Below are 17674 nucleotides of genomic sequence, written 5' to 3' on the forward strand. Positions count from 1 at the left end.
ACAACAAGGTCTCATCATGAGTCATAGAATCATCCCTAGAACGAGGTTTGATCCTCAGGAGTCAGGGTTTAGACTGTCCCAATACCTGTCCATCGAACTCTGAGAAGAGTCGTTATAAGGTTGATCAATTGATGAAAAGATAAGATAGATGGTAGAAATGTCAGATAGAAGCAAACAAAAAGCCCCAAGTGATGAGATGCCCCAAGTGACTAGGACATAAGATGGGAACTAAATGCCCCAAGCAATAAGTATTTAATGATGTAATCATCATGCCCCCTCAGGAGCAAAATCGAAAGATGACACACCAAAAATATGATTTGAAGTAGTATATCATGTAAAGTTGACTTAAGTTGACTATTTTCAAAATGAATTTTGAAAATATGGAGAATGTAAAGTTGAAAAGATTCCAAGAATCATAAAGTATTAGAAAGATTTGACTGCACAAGCGTTCGATCACATCGGTCCCTAAAATTTTAAAATGCATTTTTAAGGCTCTTGGGTGTGTCAAATTTTGAATTTGATCTCGAAAATGGATCCAAAATGGTCCAATTAGCCAAGGGTGTGATTTTTGCACAAATCCAAGCACTTTGAAAAATTTGGTCAACACCTATATAATGGCTCAAAGGGTCATTTTCAATTCATTTGTGCTTTTGTCTTTTAGTGATTTTGAGCTTTGATATAGACATGGCAGTGAACTTGAGATATCATCATTTTGGGCACTCCAGATGACACAGTCGGCCAGCAGACTACGGACCACCGGTGAGTCATCGATCTTCCATCTTCGTACTTTCGATTACATGCATTTCGAGTTCATTTATGCACATTTTTAGCATGTTTTAGGATGTTCAATTCTTTCTTCACGCGAGACCGGTCTCTTCTCGCGCGAAGATATTCTTTCTTCACGCGAAGAAACAGGATGTGTTGTTTCTTCGCGCGCAGCCGGAATATCTTCGCGTGAGGCAATTTTGGCTTCGCGCAAACATGGAGATTCTTCGCGCGAGGCAATTCCTGGTTCACGCGAGAACCTCTTTTCTCGTGCGAGATGGTCTATCTTCGTGCGAGGAGATCTATTTTCGTTGAAAGGTGAGTTTCTTCACGTGAAGAGAGAACTATTTTGCGCGAAACCATATGTCTTTGCACGAGATTTCAGCAATCTCGCACAAAATTTTGTGCCAATTTTGTGATTTTCGCATTTAGAAATTGCATTTTATTTTGTTTTGATGTTTCGATTCGACTTGATACTGATCATTTTTTTGTCATATTTTTGTTTTTTGTTGTTTGTGCAGGAGGTATTCAGAGACGTATCATTTAGATCTCATTATCCACCTTATGAAGAGTTATTGTGGAGTTTGGATGATGCAGATCGGGCACACATTGCCCGATTGGGTTTGTCTTCACTATGTCGAATTCCAGCCGTGATGGTGAATCACGGTTTTCTGACTGCATTGGTAAAGCATTTCCATTCAGAGATGAACACATTTCATTTGCCGATGAGTGAGATGACCATCACACCAGAGGACATATGGAGGATCTTGAGGATCCCCTTTCACAGTGCCCGGGTTGTGTATGATACAGTGCCTCGATTAGGGACAAAGGCACTATCCATTGTTTTTGAGAGAGATCTACCGAGAGGCAGGGCCATCAGTTGGGATGAGCTGATGCATACTTATGGACCTACACACAAGTTAGCATCCATATTGGGTATTTTCTTGAGCTACTTCCTATGTCTTGACAGGGGACAACATGGGTTGGAGTGTGGATGGGGTGTCATGCTTCGTAGGATGGTTGAGGCACCTGAGATCTTTGGGTGGGGTCAGTGTATGTTGGCCCATCTTTTTCATGAGATACATGAGGTCATCTTCCACGAGAAGAAGACCATGGCAGCAGGTGTTTATGTGCTATAGATCTGGGCCTGGGAGCATCTCCCTGTATGTAGACCATTTTTTGAGGATTCTCAAGAGCCCATGGAGCCCTACATTTGCAGATATCAAAGGCATATTACCCAGGCCCACCTGGGTAAGACTAAGCATTGGCAGGCACATCTCGATGACCTGGTGTCTGTTATATGGCGACCTTGGAGAGAGACAGAGGAATGGGATGATGCCCCGAGAGAGTTTCCCTGGATGTTTAGTTCTCGACCGCTGGTAGGCAGGACGACATAAATCATAAAGAGATTTGTCATCTCATGAGTGTGGCAGCAGTATGGTAGACCACAGGACATTTCGACTGAGTATTGTGCCTATGCCAGGGTGCAGAAGGATATAGAGTGGGGATGGCCTCCACGGATGGATCTAGGATGATCCATGATAGATATTCGTAGCCTTGTTGCAGTTCAGTGGGACTACCTGCCAGAGGTAGTAGATGTCGAGATGATGCTTGCATATCAGGAATTTTTGATGAGCCATCCATTCCCACGCTTAATAGATCCATTAGGGATGGCAGGGCAGGTACAGGGGCAGGGACAAGTATCACAGCAGCAACAGGCATAGCCACAGGTGCCACCACAGGTCCAACACCAGGTACAGTAGATACCTATTACCCCACGATAGATGGGATCAGACCCAGGTGCTGGGGGCAGTGGAGTGGGATACAGTCGGCGGAGGAGGCAGAGGACAGAGGAGCAGGTTCTTCAACAGGAGGTCCCACAGCAGCAGGTACCTCCACCGCAGCAGGCACCTCCACCTCAGCATGCACCAGAGATGGTCAATGAGGATATGCCAAATCAGCTGGTAGGTGGGGTACAAGATGTGGTATGGCAGTACCGAGAGTGGGTTCGTGCAGCTTCTCGGTAGTTGGGAGAGTTGCAGATTGTAGTGGCAGTCAGGGATGCGCAACTGATAGAGAGACAGAGAGAGACAGATCACCAGAGAGAGCGCGCGGAGGCTGTAGAGTGGAGGCTAGAGTTGGCACATGATGAGATCCGCTTCCAGTCTGCTCGAGCTGCATATTATTATGCTTCATACACTAGTGCAGTACCTGATGAGACATTGCAGGTGCAGCGATTCTCTCAGTACGCACAAGAGTTTGGAGGTGCACGACCTCCTGTCAGGCCGGATATGCCACCACCGCCTCTCCCACCTGTCGTCCCTGTTCCTCCTGCTCCTCTCGGAGGTGAGAGTTTGGGATAGAGTTAGATGCTCTGTGCTTGACTTTTATTTTTATCTCTGGCTATGTATCGATTGGTGTGCCAGCACCAGATGTATCATTTTTGATTGATTGCGCTCAAGTAGCGCCCATTTTATTTGTACTGACCCATTCTTTGATATATATATATATATACAAGATTTTGAGCTGAGTATTCCTGTGTACATGTCATTGTCTATTTTGTTTTTCTTTGATGTACATGAGATGTATGTTTAGATAGAACACATATGTATGAACTGACATCTGACATAGTGTTGTGCATTTTTATTTGACACTCACAAGTATTCCATTAAGGAATGAGAGTTGATGAACCAAATGCTTGTGCAGCCATGGAGGAATCTGATGTATGTGGAGTATGAATAGGATTACTGTCGAATCGTGTGCTAATGCAAATGAAGTATGCAAGACTATGTTAAATGCAGCCTTAGGTCTAGTCACCAAGCCTCAATGATTTATCATCATTGGATATAAAACAAAGCTTGTATGTTACACAACTTCCACTGTCATTGCAATCATGAAAATATGAATGTAACATATGTTATTAAAATGTTAGGATTAAATGTAGGCATTTGAGGCACAAGAAGCCAGAATGACCAGAACATTTGTCCTTTTTAATGTAACAAGTTAACATAAGCATCAAAGCATGAATGCTAGGATGACCTAAATGTTGCTTGCATGACAGGCACACCAAACACACAGGAGATTCCTCTTATGCAAAGTATTCTAAATATACTCGCAGTGACCCGTACGTTCACTTAATAGGACGAGTATCAGTATGTACTATAGCATGAAGAGTTCACTCCAACAAACAAGGAGAAGAACCAATATTATTGACATATCTATATAAAAGGAGTCGAGGTACACACGACCATCCAATACGAAATGGAGGCTCTTATAGTGGACACCCCTCTTATAGGAATGTATCAACTTTTTGGAACTAAACCAAAAACAAAAAACATATGAAAAGATCATGCCCCCAGTCATTACTTCTCTAGTCAAAGATGACATCATCGATGTTGCTCGAGGAGATATGATAAAGCAAAACAAAGCAATAAGAGAAAATGCTCAGCATATCCAAACAAGTATATCATTGAATTTAATGTTTTCAGGATGATGTCAAGTGTCAATGTCTAGAATATGTAAGAAATAAATCTCTTCAATAGGGTGACAACAGTAGGTAGACGTAGTCAGAAAAATTGGTGACTATCACGAAGGAGATTCTATGAGGAAAATATCGAAAAGAGTGTCACTGGTGACAATAGGCATACACAGTCAGAACAACTGGTGACTTTCACGAAGGAGATTCTATGAGGAAAATCTCGAAAAGAGTGACACTAGCAATAGCAGGCAGATGCAGTCAAAACAACTGGTGACTGTCACGAAGGAGATTCTATGAGGAAAATCTCGAAAAGAGTGACACTGGCGACAGCAGGCAGACGCAGTTAGAACAACTGGTGACTGTCACGAAGGAGATTCTATGAAGAAAATCTCAAAAAGAGTGACACTGGTGACATTAGGTAGACGTAGTCAGAACAACTGGTGACTATCACGAAGGAGATTCTATGAGAAAATTCTTGAAAAGAGTGACACTGGTGACTATCACGAAGGAGATTCTATGAGGAAAATCTCGAAAAGAGTGACATTGGTGACAGTAGGCAGAAACACTCAAAAAAATTGGTGACTACCATGAAGGAGATTCTATGAGGAAAATCTTGAAAAGAGTGACACTAGTGACAGCAGGAAGACATAGTCAGAACAACTGGTGACTGTCACGAAGGAGATCTATGAGGAAAATCTCGAAAAGAGTGACACTAGCAACAGCAGGAAGACGCAGTCAGAACAACTGGTGACTATCACAAAGGAGATTCTATGAGGAAAATCTTGAAAAGAGTGACAATGGTGACAGTAGGCAGACGCAATCAGAACAACTGGTGACTGTCACGAAGGAGATTCTATGAGGAAAATCTCAAAAAGAGTGACACTAGCGACAACAGGCAGACATAGTCAAAACAACTGGTGACTGTCACGAAGGAGATTCTATGAGGAAAATCTCAAAAAGAGTGACACTAGAGGGGAATGCCCTCGACCTATGACAAAACTCAATCCATGGATACATGAGTAGGAAAAGCAAGAAAACAAAAGCATGAAAGTGACTAACAAGAGGCGCGTATTTACCAGGTTTTCACCTTCTTGGCAATTTTTTTTTTTTTGATATTACAAAGGTACCTATTGCTAGGTTTTTACCAGGGTAACAACTTTTTCAGGACTTTTCTAATTTTGAGGATTTTTTTCAGGACATTTTCTGATTTTTAGGATTTTTTGAGGACATTTTCTAATTTTTAGGATTTTTTCAGGACATTTTCCAATTTTTAGGATATTTTTCAGGACATCCAGATATGTACAGAGAGCTTGCTGAGATTGAATCAACTGAAAAATCACTTCAGGTGGAGAGTGTTCATAGACTCTTTAAGCACTTCTCCTTCAGTTGTAGAAAGTTGATAGGCGCCAGATCCATATACTGCAATAATGATGTAAGGACCTAGCCAGTTTGGTTCAAACTTTCCCTTTTGCATTCATTGTTGTTGATTCTTAGGATTCTCTCTTAGGACGAGATCACCCAGTTGGAAGTCACGTGGCCTAATCCTCCTATTTTAGCTTCGCGCCATTCTTTGTTGATATGCTCGTAGATGATCACAGGCCACTTGTCGTCGTTCATCTAGCAACACAAGTTCTTGAAGCTGGGCTATCCTATAGTCATCAACTGTGATAAGGCCTTTCATAGAGATTCTCAAGGTAGGAATCTCGACCTCTATCGGAAGCACAACATCTGCCCCATATACCAACGCAAAAGGACTCATGCCCGTTGGAGTTCTAATGCTTGTTCTATATGCCCACAGGGCTGGATTGATCTAGAGATGCCAGTCTCACCCTGACTTACTGACTGTGTGATGAAGAATTTTGAGGATTGCCTTATTGGATGCCTCAGCTTGCCCATTACCCTGGGGGTAATAAATGGAAGACCAATGTTGTGTAATTTTAAATTTCTTGCACAGTTCCTTAAGGTCTTTATTTTTGAATTTTCCTCCATTATCAGTAATGATTGAGGACAGTATACCATATCTACAGATGATGTAGTTTGTGATAAAAAGTGCTACAGTTTTTCCATCAGTAATTGTGAGAGGGACTGCCTCTACCCATTTCATGAAATAATCTGTAGCGGTGATAATGAACTTATGTCCATTAGAAGAGGTTCGGTGAATCTGTCCCACCAACTCAAAGGCCCATTGTTGAAATGGCCATGTTGAAGTAGAGGGAATCAACTCTCTAGCTAGAGCGTAAATGAGATTCCTATGTAGTTGACACTGTTTGCAGGACCTAGCATATTTAATAGCTTCTTGCTCCATTTTAGGCCAGTAGTAACTAGCACGAAGGAGTTTGCGAGCTAGTGTTAGGCCATTGGAATGAGATCCACAAATGCCTTCGTGAACATCAATTAGTGCACATTTGGACTCATCAGGTTCTAAACACCTAAGGAGTGTTCCGTCGAGACCTCTCCTATATAGATCGTCAGCAATAATGACATAATGTGAAGTGTTACGGATTAGGTAACGTTTCTCATTCTGGGTCAGACCTTCCAAAATGGTTTGATTATGAAGGTAGGAATAGATGTGATGGTAGCGGGATGATTCTTGTCCTATAATAGAACAAATCATCTTGGAATCAGGTGTGTCATAGGCTGGGTAGTGTAATGCTTCCACCAAGAACTCGTGTTGGAGATCATTTTCTGGCATTTGTAGAAGGGAGGTCAGAGTGGCCATGGCATCAGCCACTTTATTATCTGCACGTGGAACCTATTGGAAGGTGATGTGTGCAAAATATTTTGTCAAGTCATCAACCATGCGCTTATAAGGAATTAATTTTTCATCCTTTGTTTGATACACATCATTTACTTGGTTGATGACAAGCTGAGAGTCACCGAAGATATTCAATTGATCTACTCTCCATTCAGCTGCAATTTTCATACTATTGATCAAAGCTTCATATTCAGCAATGTTATTTGTACAAGGAAACAGAATCTTGTATGCTTTGGGCAATGAGTATTTCTGTGGTGTGATGAAAAGTAATCTTGCACCTGATCCTTGTTGTGTGAAGGATCCATCGAAGAACATAACCCATGTATGGTGAGTGAATGTTAGAATTGACTCATCTAGAAAATCAATGTTTATTGGTAGGAGACTCGGTATGGGTGCCTCAGCTAGCTGGTCTACAATTTCCTGTCCCTTTATAGCTTTGCGTTCAACATATTGGATGTCGAACTCACTTAATATCATGACCCATTTAGCCAATCTTCCTGTGAGAGCTGCCTTACTGAGCAAATACTTTAAGGGATCTATTTTAGCCACAAGCCGTGTAGTGTGGGCAAGCATGTAGTGTCTCAACTTTTGGGAAGCAAAGACAACTACCAAGCAAGCTTTCTCAATAATACTGTAGTTTTTCTCATAAGAGACCAATGTTCGGCTCAAGTAATAAATAGCTCTTTCCTTTTTGTTATTGTCTTCCTGAGCCAACAGGATTTCCAAAGATGTTTAAGTAGCAGAAATGTATAACAGAAAAGGTTTCTCATGCATAGGAGGCATCAAGATTGGTGGATTGACAAGTTACTGTTTAATCTGTGTTAAGCTTTGCTCACAATCCTAGCTCCAATTGAATTTCACACCTTTATGTAAAGTCTTTGTGAAGGGTTGTGATTTATCCACAAATTGTGAAATAAATCTGCGAATAGATTGAAGCCTTCCCTGTAGTCCTCTCATCTAACTGATGTTTCGAGGTGGTGGCATGTCCATTATTGCTTGTACTTTTTTTGGATCTACTTCAATTCCCTTTGCAAAAACAATATATCCTAACATTTTTCCTGATGTGACACCAAATGCACACTTCTTAGGATTGAGCCAAAGACTAAAATTTTCCATACGATCTAGAATTGGTCCCAAATCGTGCAAATGGGTATTGCATTTAGCGCTTTTGACCAAAGTATCATTAACATAGTATCCAGAAAAACCATTCATAAGTGAGTACATCTCATAGCTAGCTGTCATGTCCACAATCATATCAATATTAGGGAGTGGGAAGTCATCTTTAGGACATGCCAAGTTAAGATCACGAAAATCTGTACAAACTCTGATAGACTTATCATGCTTGGACACAGGGACAATATTGGATATCCATTTAGCATAATCAATTGCATGAATGAAACCAGCCTTCAAAAGTTTCTCCAATTCGGCTTTGACTAGAAATGCAACATGAGGATGCATTTTGCGAAGCTTCTGTTTAACTGGTTTTATGCCTGGCATTATGGACAAGTGATGCATAATAAGATCAGGATCCAATCTTGGCATGTCAGAATATGTCCAGGAAAAAATAATTTTCTTTCCCTTGAAAAATGCAATGAATTGTTCCTTTTCTTCAGTTGACAATGACTGAGCCAAATGTATCACATGAGGATGTTCTTCTATGCCTAGGTTAATCGGTTGTGTTGGCTCTATTAACACTGATGATCTCTCCTAAAAGTGATTGGGAAGGAGATCAAATATCTCATCCGCGGACGCCTTAGAGAGGTTTTCACCCTTGGATACGTCTTTTGTTTTTACTATTTTTGGATCTGACACTGCCACAATGTGGTTTTCACCATCGGACCTCTTGTAATTTTTCTTTTTAATTATGTGACTAAGATATTTGATGTTGGCCTCAGTCATGTTGATGCTCTGTTCATTGGTGGAAGACTTTACAGGTTCGATAGTGTTTAGGTAACATGCAAGAGTATAGTCATTCTAGAACGTGGGGACTTCATTAGATGCATTGGGGTTCCAGTCTATAAGCTTGAGATGTGCGAGTGAGAGAGTAGTGGCTGGTTCAATTGCGTTCATAGTATAGTTATTAAATGCATGGACCAACAATTCGAGACCTACGGCGACCTCACCCACAGGTGTATTCAAACATCTCAGAGTACGAATGTTAGTAATTGATGACTCTAAGACACTAGTTGGATCAGACCCCTGTGACCTATCCCTAGACGTTTCACTCACTTCGATTTGATTTTCATAGACATGCACTTGGTCAATGTCTTTATCATTAGTCGCTTCTGAAAGATTGTCAAATTCATATTCATGAGAATCGGTGCTACATGGTGAGAGACTATAGAAATCCCCAACAGTGATAGGGACATACTCTCCTTCAGCCTCTGGATTCTTACACAAATACTCAATATGACATGACTGACTAGATTCTCCCTTTTCTGAATGATATTCAAGTTTCTCAGTATTGTCCTCAGAAGAATCACTAGTATCATCCAGAGTGCTAACATGTGGCACAAAGTCATCTGGCTCAGCAAAGAATTTAGCAAGATCATAAGGAATAGGATGAGGATAAGAATCCTCATCATCAGATTCTTCCTTTTGAGTACCTGATTCAGATTGTGACTCATTTTCAGATGAACTCTCAAGTACAGGTATGAATTTATTGGATCCCAAATGGAAAGGGACCTTCTTGAACCCTAGGCCAGTTGTGTCACTGTTGCTTCGAGCTGTTGCTTTGACAGGATCTATTAAACCATTGTTATTGCATCCAATAGGGCCAGTTCCCTTGTAGCCAAAACACTTCATAAGCTTAAGACCAGGTCCATACTTCTTAGGAGTGATTTCTCAAACTTGTTCTATTAGGTCTAATGGAGACTCTTCTTTGTAAATCCATGCAACAATGACTCTATTTTTGCTTTCATCTTCTAAGGGAACTGTAGCTTTGACAAAAGAACCATTAAACTTGGTATGAGGTGTCAACACAAATGGCTTCTTTGCTAGTGAGGGTCTCCCAAAATGTAGAGGGGATTCTGGAATTGATGTTAATGATAACACGGGTTCCATGTGGTACTCTCCCATACTAGTTTCTTTCAATTTAAATGACTGCTCAATTTGTTTCAACTTATTGTTGTGATAATCAGTAGACTCACGGTTAGCAGGGACAAAAGATTCAGCAGCTTTGAGCATATTGCAAGTGTAGCTAGTACTTGTAGGAATAGTAACTTCAGAGCCATGAAATGGGAATTTAATGCATTGGTGGTATGTGGATGGCACAACGCGCATCTCATGTATCCATGGTCATCCTAACAGAATGTTGTAGGCTAAGGGAATGTCAAGCACCTGACAGGTGACATCCCTTTCGACAGGACCGACGTGAATTGGTAAAGTCACAAGACCTAGTGACTTTCGTTCTACTTCATCATATGCTTTAATAATGATTTTTTGCCGAGGATCAATAGAGTCCTCAAAATAACCCAATTGTCTAAGCAGAGCCGCAGAAACAATATTTAGGCCAGCACCATTGTCAATGAGTACCCGAAAAACACGTGTCTAGTGGATCATGACCTCAATGTGTAGAGGCTGATTGTGTGGGTGATTCAGTGAGTTGTCATCCTCCTCAGAGAAGGTCATAAGATGAGGTGAGGTCAGGTGACCTACCATGGATTGAAATTGTTCAAGATCAAGATCCTGAGGAACGTTTGTCTCAGTGAGGGCTTTGTCCAGAATTTGCCTATGAGCAGGCAAAATTTTAAGCAGCTCAAATATAGAAATGTGATCATTGGTTCATTTGAATTGATCTAGAACACTATAACTGGTTGCAGTCAAGTTCGTCGTGTGTTTTGCACCTTTATCGGATGGACCAACAAGGGCTTTGTCCTTGTGTTGTTCGAGATTTGAAGTAGGAGGTGTAGGGCCTTTGAGCACCAATTTTGCATGAGAGTGAGTAATAGCGTTAGCACAGTGTTGTGAAGACATATTATCCATGTTATTGGAAGTAGGGCCTCTCAAGATGAATGGTGTCTTGGTTTTATCGTTATCTTGCTTCCCCTTTATGGTAATAACGTCGCAGTATTCAAAATCTACAGTTTCAACCATGTGAATGACATTGTCATCATTGGAATACGTATAGTTGACCTTATTGTAGGGTTCTGGTTTCGAAGTCTCTCCTTTTTCATAAGGTGGGAAAGGCTCTTTGAAAGCCTTGTGGTCTGAGTTTTTGTTATGTCCATCTACCACAAGTTCACCAGCATCAATCATGTCCTGGACTTTATGATGTAAGTTTATACAGTTGATGGTTTTATGACCCTTGTTTTGGTGATACTCACAAAATTAGGTCTCATTCCACCATGGTGGACGTGGTTGTGGATCATAGGGACGAGGGTTATCCATTGGTGAGATAAGCTTGTGTTGTAGCAATGTTTTGTAAACCACATCCAAAGGTTCTCCTAAAGGCGTATACTCTCGCTTGGGTCATGCTGCCCATGAGTTTCTCGGTTCATTCTCAGACATTTTATTGTCAGGAGGAGGCTTCTCAACACTTTTGGCCGCTTTGAAGCAGTCTGTGAGATTAAATGCTGCTTTAGTAGGTTTTGGTGTGACATTATCAACAACCCCATCATGTACAATTTCTCGATTCTTGTTGACATGTTTGATTTTATCCTTGTTGGAAGTGGAACCTTGTTTTGAGTCTCTCTGAAGAGTGAGCTCACCTTTCTTGACCATAAATTCTTTAATACAGATAGCCTGTGTAATCATGTCTTCAAAGGTATGCGGACCTTGTAGTTGGACTCTATACCCGAAATCAGGTAAGAGGTTATCGGTGAAAATGTTGAGCTTCTCCGTTTCTGAGATTTTACGGGAGTACTTGGTATAAAGTTGTCTCCACCGTTGGACGAAAGTGAGAAAAGGCTCACCAACCTTTTGTTTAAGGTTGCATAGATCTCAAATATTTACAGGGTGTTGAATGTTATGAGAATATTGTTGAACAAATGAATTAGCAATTTCGTCAAACATCTTGATACCAGGAGGTAAATGTGAAAACCACTCCAAAGTTTGACCACCTAGGCTTCTAGGGAATAAATGCATGAGGTACGTTTGATTGTGTATAAACTCCATAGACAAAGCACCAAATTCTCACAAGTGATCTTGGGGATTAGTAGTACCAAAGTACTTGTCATATTTGGGTAGTTCTACACCTCTTGGGAAAGGCGGCATGTTTATACTTTTGTCAAATGGAAATGAACAAAGAGTGTCCAATGTGTATGTCTTTTTGGGTTTCTCTTTCTCATGCATCATTTGAGCCAATTGGTCTTGCATAATTTTTAGTTGTTTTTGGAGTTTAATGGTCTCAGTTTCTTCTTCACATGTGATAATGGTCTCCACATTGAAATGTGTGGGCAGTTTAGCTCTCTCTTGGGCGAGTTTGAGAAAGTACTTTTCTTTCTCTTCGTTGATTAGGATTCCCATGACCTTCTGAAAGTTTTTGTCTCTTTGACATCTTTCTATGTGTTCAGGAAGGATTTCCACCTCTTCTTATTCTTCATCAGTGTCATTTTCTTTCTCTTTCTCCTTGTCATCCCTAGGTTGTTCTTGATATCGACTATGGCTACCCCGTTCAGGTTCACGATTAGTCATTATAGGAACTTGTTTAGTTTCTGTATGTTGTGTTTGAAAAGGGTCCGTAGAGAAAGGGTCATACATTGTGTTTGAGAATGCAGGACTCCTACCTATCTCAGTATCCTTTTGGTAAAAAAGATTCCCAATTTGTTGCAAATTGGAAAATGTTCGTTGATCTTGAGATGACCTTGCAGGTGAGGAAGACCGTGAAGACGCCTCACTAGCCAAAATGGATATGGATTGCGTAGCAAAAGGTAAGCTACCTCTACTGCGATTATCACCCCTAGCACAACCACGTCTAATGTTATCAGGACAAAACACGTTGCCGCTTCTGGTTGTGACAGTCATAAGCAAGGACAAGAAGCTAGAACCTAGACAAGGACTATACTAAGATTGAGTCTCAAAAAGGACAAGATAGTAACAAGAATGTTATTCACTAAGGCACAAATGGTCTAATTTAAAGGCTAGAATAGCCAAAGATTATGACCACTGTAGCACAAAGTATGGCAAGCATTAAGACGAGGATGTATGAGATGAGACTAGTCAAGGTATAAGACACAAGTTTTCAATTAAGCGAAGTGTCGCTGTTCTAGGATTGTTTGCAAACAGAGAGCAATAAACGGACGCAAAAAAGGACAGCATACAGGCCACAAATAGCTAAAACAAACCCAGATTGTAAATGCTGATACAAAATTTCACGCGAAAAACCTTTACGGGTCGCGCGAAGAAGTTTTACAGGCCGTGCGAAGATATTTCTGTCTCACGCAAAGATCAATAACAATTTTTAATTTCGCGCAAGAATGTTTCTATATCGCGCAAAGATGCGCAACAAAACTTTAATTTCGCACAAGGGAAAAATGGCTTCGCGCAAGATCCAAATGATTTCGCGCGAGAGCAAAATGATTTCGCGCGAGACCAAAATGATTTCGCGTGAAAAAACAGAACAGTTTCACAATAGCGACTAATTTTGACAAAATTTTTGATCAATTCAATAACCAGGCAGATAAACAGGCATGTAGAATAGCAAGCAAGTGATTTCAAGCACATCTGAAAACAATGAGCAAGGGCAAAAGCAACCTTGCGCATGAACAATCAAGTGACTTAGTTTGTGTTCATCCCTAAGAGAGCTATTTGTGTACATTTTCAAAGAGTTTTGCAATCATCGCACACATTCCTTAGAAGAATAAAAGTTGGCTTCTCTAAGGTATTTAATAATGGTTTGACTCTGCAACTTTTATGGCTCACAGGGGTGACCTCCAATCCCGGCGCACCGAGGTTTTGACACAGTCTGAGAACTTAATCTTCAAGAGCTTCTAGGGAGATCTGACAACCCACAATGAACCACACTCTTGGAGATTTTTTCCACCAGGACATTTATATAGCAGTTGTCACTACCATGGCGAAAATGGCTATTACCACTTGAAGTTTCGTCATCACAGTTTTCCCTGTAGAGGGATTGTCTGCTATGGTTAACCCTCTCTAAAGGTGACCGACTCACAATAGTATACCACAAGGGGACTTAGTTTCCAGATTCAAGGTTATGACACCTTTTCACCTTTAGCCCAATCAAAGCAAATAGATTAATCCAACACACTAGACTAAGATTATCCCTTAAAGATCTATGATATCATCTTCCTGTGATCTATCACCCTCTCTGGAGAAAGGATGCCTTAATCAAAGAGTCAAAGATTCGTCTATCTACGGGATGCTCAAAGTATCCTCCCCACCCATAAGGAATCCGTCTTAGAGAGGAGTTTCACTAGGAACCCACTCCCTCAAGATCCACGAATAGTGTTCATGGGGGCTTAATTACTATGTGTGTACAGATGTGAATTCCTGAAAGCAAATCTATCTAAAAGTAATAAAAAAGTACAAGGTGCTACACTTAACGCTTTACATACTGTGAGGTGAGTCCAAAGATGTGGAACATTTAACCCCTCACACAAGCCAAAACAAGTCCACAACTCAGAAATTAGTGAGTTCTAAAAAGCACAAAAGGGTTGCCTTGTGGAGCCTTTAACGCTTATGTCATGTAGACCCCTCCCCTATTTAACGTGGTGCTGAGCTTGCAACCACAGGGTGGAACGAGGGGCCGGCGGATTAGCGAGTCCAATAACCCAAGATAGTTAATTAGATCTATCACTAAAGACTAAGCCTACTAAATGAATACTAACAGAGATTACACCCTAGTATGAGTTTATGCATGTGTTGTAAAATGAAAGTACAGAAGGAAACACACAAGCTCAACACGAAAGATGTTTGTTTTAGATCCAAATGAAATGTTATCAGCTGATGAAGATTACCTAGTGATCCTTGCAATGCTCTTAGTAGATTCTTACCTGTTTCTGACAACTTTAGCACGCTTTTCCCATTATTAAACAAACCGCTACTATGCTGTTCAAAAAAATAAAATAAAAAACAAAGAAACACTAGAAACTGCTAACAGTCAGCAGAAAAATTAGAAAACACGCAAATCAATGCAAAAAAAATTGCCTCTGTCAGTAGAGTTTTATGCGAAATTCCTGACAGTCCGCGCGAAGAAGTTTTGCGGCCCATGCGAAATCAAATCCGGTTCGCATGAGATTAAATTTGGCTTGCGTGAAAAAATAAAGTCTCGCACGAAGATTCACATGCCAAAGAACTTTCTCGCGCGATGCGTAAAGAATCTTCGCGCGAAGATTCTAGATCCTCACGCGAAAATGAACAGTTTCGCGTGAAGATTTGAACCTGTACGAAATAGTACGGATAGAGAACAAAAAAATGATTTTAAAAAAATACAGAAAGAGGCTAGAAAAATTGATTTTTGAGCCCCATAGTGGGCGCTAGAAATGTATGCGTGAAAATGCAGCCTATGCTAACACACACACTTCAACACGGTCCTTATTTTTTGGATTCATCGCGGAATGAACATTGAATTGTTCATCCAAAATTTGTCCTGCAAAGTGACCTGTTGCCTTCTATCTAAAGGAATTTTGCCTGTTAATATCCTCAGAATCAAGGTGTAGGCAACCAGACCCTCTAAGAACGAAGGATTTGACAATGGAATTAAGCTAAGAATGAGTATATAGATTAATCTAAGAAAATGAAAGATGCAATGTAATCTAAGAACAAATGAAGCAAACTAGATTAAGCATATGCATGATTAAACTAAAATGAGATTAAACTAAAAATGAGAATGTATGCAAGAAATGTAAGTAAATATGAGCATGAATTTCAACAAAAATTCGATAGAAAATCAATTCATCCTCCTCCAAATGAAGAGATGAGGGTCTCTTAAATAGCGTTTCCTGGAATCCATCAACGGTTGAGATCGATTCAGATCAACGGTCAGGATTGAAGATGAGTCTCAGTCATAAAGAGAGATTCCCAAATGAAAGGGAGTTAACAGACTTAATTTGAGATAAATAAGGAGTTAACTGTTTTAATTTGAGTAGAAAAAGGAGTTAACTGTGTTAACTCATTTTTGATCAATAGTGAACTGGAAATTCCCCTTTTTTGAACTGAAGAGAGATTTTGTTGAGATATTTAATTTAATAAAATAAAATATGCTCTCATAATTACTTTTTCTATTTAATTAAATAATCTTTAATTAATTAGAGACACTTTTGTTTAATTAAATAACTTCATTTAATTAATTAGGAATGTCTTCCCATTTAATTAAATAACTTTGTTTAATTATTTAGAAGTAAGTACTCCATTTAATTAAATAATTTCTTTTAATTAATTAGAAATACCTTTCCCATTTAATTAAATAATTACATTTAATTAATTAAGATAGGCGTATTTATTAAATTAAATAAATTTAATTCCATAGTACATTAGCCTTAGGATATAATTTAATTTAATTAAAGTATAAATACTTAATAATTAAATTAAATATTAATCAAGTAATTTTAATGCAACTAATATGAGTACGTACTATAGGAATTAAATAAGAAATATGATGAATGCATATTAGGGTTTTTCTGCATCTGACAATTAAGTCAAGTAGCGAATAGCAGAATGAGAATTGCCTATTAGAATAGGACTTTGAAATTATCAGAAATAGACTAGAATTGGTATAATGGCAATGAGCCAATTTTGGGGTATTACAATGACTTGAATAATGACTTTAGATATTTTCAATGGTGAAGACTTAGTAATATATAATTGAGAATTATTAGAATAATAAAAGGTGTGAGGATTGTGAATCGATGTTAATTGATCATTTTAATAAGTTATAATCTTCTTGTTCAAAGATTGATAATTGGCTTTCTTATAATTTATAACGAATAATGATCCTAGAAAAGTTGAAAGGTTAATCAATTAGAATATGGATCATGGTTAAATATAGAACAATATATTTAAATGTCAATGATGATCAGTTTAGTGAATAGTTATCCTCAAGTTATTCTTAAAATGTAATTCTTAATAATGGAAGGATAATGCTATCAGGGAACAAATGGGTTGACTTGTAGGTCAAATGATGAAACTTAAGACACTTAAAATATACTTGCAAACAGAAAATTGGAAACCTCTACACTTGATTCAACTATGTAAAATAGTAAAACCAAAACATGTGTTTGCATCATGTATTCTATATGCTTCTTGTTTTGGGTTTTGGGTTGACTAGTGTTGACCAGTCCTAGGATGTTACCAGAGGCTTGGAGGTTACGAGATATGATGGCATGTTGATCTTATTTGGTCTCGATCTTTATAAACCCAACCATGGTAATGTGATTGTATGCTCTATAAAATGTTTGTATTTACTGATTGTTATTTCAGTCTTCATGTGTGAAGCTGAGAGGTATGTGTATGAGACACTTGAGCTAATAATTTTTGAGTCATCGATCAGTTATCTTTGGATTATTTTCTAGTCACCATGATGGGACTAAAATATGAATTTATTTTTTGATGATGTCATGTTGTGACATGTTTGACTCAACCATTTTGGAGTCTTCGATCAGTATAATTTTGAGATATTCTTGGTTGCTTGTTGAGAACCATTTATCTTGAGATATATTTTTGTTATTGAGAACCAATTGATACTTATGATTACCAATGATTCCTTCAGTTGCCAA

This window comes from Cupressus sempervirens, chromosome 5 (assembly GCF_028749045.1).
Source record: "Cupressus sempervirens isolate cs-2001-9-10 chromosome 5, ASM2874904v1, whole genome shotgun sequence".
Classification (NCBI taxonomy): Eukaryota; Viridiplantae; Streptophyta; class Pinopsida; order Cupressales; family Cupressaceae; genus Cupressus; species Cupressus sempervirens.